The sequence below is a fragment of the Apodemus sylvaticus genome, chromosome 5, assembly GCF_947179515.1.
Source record: "Apodemus sylvaticus chromosome 5, mApoSyl1.1, whole genome shotgun sequence".
Taxonomy (NCBI): Eukaryota; Metazoa; Chordata; class Mammalia; order Rodentia; family Muridae; genus Apodemus; species Apodemus sylvaticus.
In genome coordinates, this window is record NC_067476.1 from 92318340 (window position 1) to 92321379 (window position 3040).

The window sequence follows — 3040 nt, forward strand, 5'->3', positions numbered from 1 at the left end:
TTGTTGTTCTTCCTATGGGGTTGCAAACCCCTTCAGTTCCTCCAGTCCTTTCTCTAACTCCTCCATTGGGGACCCCTCCCTTAGTCCAATTGTTGGCTGTGAGCATCCACCTTTTTATTTGTAAGGCTCTGGCAGTGCCTCCCAGGAATCAAAGACACAGGCTCCTTTTAGCAAGCAATTTTTTGCATCCATAATAGTGTTGGGTTTTGGTGACTGTATATGGGTTGAGTCCTCAGGTGGAACAGTCTCTGGGTGGCCTTTCCTTCAGTCTCTACTCTATAATTTGTCTCCTGTGAGTATTTTGTTCCTCTTTCTTAGAAGGACCGAAGCACCCACACTTTGGTCTTCCTTTTTCTTGAGCTTCATGTGGTCTGTGAATTGTATCTTGGGTATTCCAAGCTTCTGGCCTAATATCTACTTATCAGTGAGTGTATACCATGTGTGTTGTTTTGTGATTGGGTTACCTTACTCAGGATGATATTTTCTAGTTCCATCATTTGGAATTTCATGAATCCATTGTTTTTAATAGCTGAGTAGTATTCCATTATGTAAATGTATCACATTTTCTGTATCCATTCCTCTGTTGAAGGACATCTGGTTCTTTCTAGCTTCTGACTATTATACATAAGGCTTCTATGAACATAGTGGAGCAAGTGTCCTTGTTATATGTTGCAGAATATTTTGGGTATATATGCCCAGGAGTGGTATAGCTGGGTCCTCAGGTAATACTATTATGTCCAATTTTCTGAGGAAGCTCTAGACTGATTTTCAGAGTGGGTGTAGCAGCTTGCAATCCCATCAACAGTGGAGTAGTGTCCCTCTTTCTCTACATCCTTGTCAGCATCTGCTGTCACCTGAGTTTTTTGTCTTAGGGATTCTGACTAGTGTGAGATAGAATCTCAGGGTTGTTTTGATTTGCATTTCCCTAATGACTAAGGATTTTGAACATTTCTTTAGGTGCTTCTTGATCATTAGGTATTACTCAGTTGAAAATTCTTTATTTAGCTCTGTGCCCCATTTTTTAACAGGGTATTTGGTTCTCTGGAGTCTACCTTCTTGAGTTCTTTGTATATTTGGATATTAGCTCTCTACTGGATATAGAATTAGTAAAGATCTTTTTCCAAACTGTTGGTTGCCATTTTGTTTTATTGACAGTGTCCTTTGCCTTACAGAAGCTTTGTAATTTTATGAGGTCCCATTTGCAATTCTTGATCTTAGAACATAAGCCATTGGTGATCTGTTCAGGAAAATTTCGCCTGTGCCCATGTGTTCGAGGCTCTTCCCCACTTTCTCCTCTATACGTTTCAGTTTATCTGGTTTTATGTAGAGGTCCTTGAACCACTTGGACTTGAATTTTGTACAAGAAGATAAGAATGGGTCGATTTACATTTTTCTAAAAGCTGACCACCAGTTGAAGCAGCACTATTTGTTAAAAATGCTATCTTTCTTTCACTGAATGGTTTTAGCACCTTTGTCAAATATCAAGTGACTGTAGGTGTGTGGGTTCATTTGTAAGTCTTCAATTCTATTCCGTTGATCTTCCTGCATGTCTCTGCACCAATACCATACAGTTTTATCACTATTACTCTGTAATACAGCTTGATGTTAGGGATGGTGTTTCTCCCAGAGGTTCTTTTATTGTTGAGAATAGTTTTTCTATCCTGGATTTTTGTTATTTCAAATGAATTTGCAAGTTGTTCTTTCTAACTCTATGAAGAATTGATTTGGAATTTTAATGGGGATTGCATTGAATCTGTAGATTGCTTTCGGCGAGATGGCCATTTTTACTACAATAATCCTGCCAATACATGAGCATGGGAGATCTTTTGATCTTCTGAGATCTTCCATTTCTTTCTTCAGAGACTTGAAGTTCTTTTCATGCAGATTTTTCATTTGCTTGGTTAGAGTCACACCAAGGTATGTAATATTATTTGTGACTATTGTGAAGGCAGTCATTTCACCAATTTCTTTCTTAGCTTGTTTCCTTTGAGTAGAGGAAGGTTATTGATGTATTTGAGTTACTTTTATATCTGTCCACTTTGCTGAAGTTATCAGCTTTAGGAGTTCTCTGGTGGATTATTTGTTGTCACTCAAATATACTATCATATCATCTGCAAATAGTGATATTTCTACTTATTCCTTTCCAAAGTGTATCCTGTTGACATCCTTTTATTGTCTAATTGGTCTAGCTAGAACTTCAAGTACTATATTGAACAGATAGGGAGAGAATGGGTAGTCTTGTCTAGTCCCTGATTTTAGTGGGATTGCTTCAAGTTTCTGTTCACTTAGTTTGATGTTGGCTACTGGTTTGCTGTATATTACTGTATATTACTATGTTTAGGTGTGGGCCTTTAATTCCTGATCTTTCTAGACTTTTATCATGCAGGGGTGTTGGATTTTGTCAAATGCTTTTTCAGCAGTAGGATTTTTCTTTGAGTTTGTTAATGCAATGGATTATGTTGATGGAGTTCAGGATACTGAACCACCCCTGCATCTCTGGGATGAAGCCTCCTTGGTATTGGTGAATGATCATTTTGATGTTCTTGCATTCTATTGGTAAGAATTTTATGGAGTATAGTTTCATCCATGTTCATAAGGGAATTTGGTCTGAAGTTCTCTTTCTTTGGTCTTTGTTTGGTTTAAGTATAAATGTAATTGTGACTTCATAGAACAATTGGGTAGTGTTCCGTTGTTTCTATTTTGTGGACTAGTTTGAAGAGTATTGGTATTAGGTCTTCTTTGAAGGTCTGATAGAGTTCTCTACTACACCCATCTGGTTGTGGGCTGTTTTTGATTAGGAGACTATCAGCGACTACTTCTATTTCATTAGGGGCTGTGGGACAGTTTAGATGGATTGTCTGCTCCTATTTCAACTTTGGCACCTGGTATCTTTCTAGGCAATTGTCCATTTCATCCAGATTTTCCAATTTTGTTGAGTATAAACTTTTGTAGTAGGATCTGATGATTTTTGAATTTCCACGGTTTCTGTTGTTATGTCTCCCTCTTCATTTCTGATTTTATTAATTTGGGCACTGTCTCC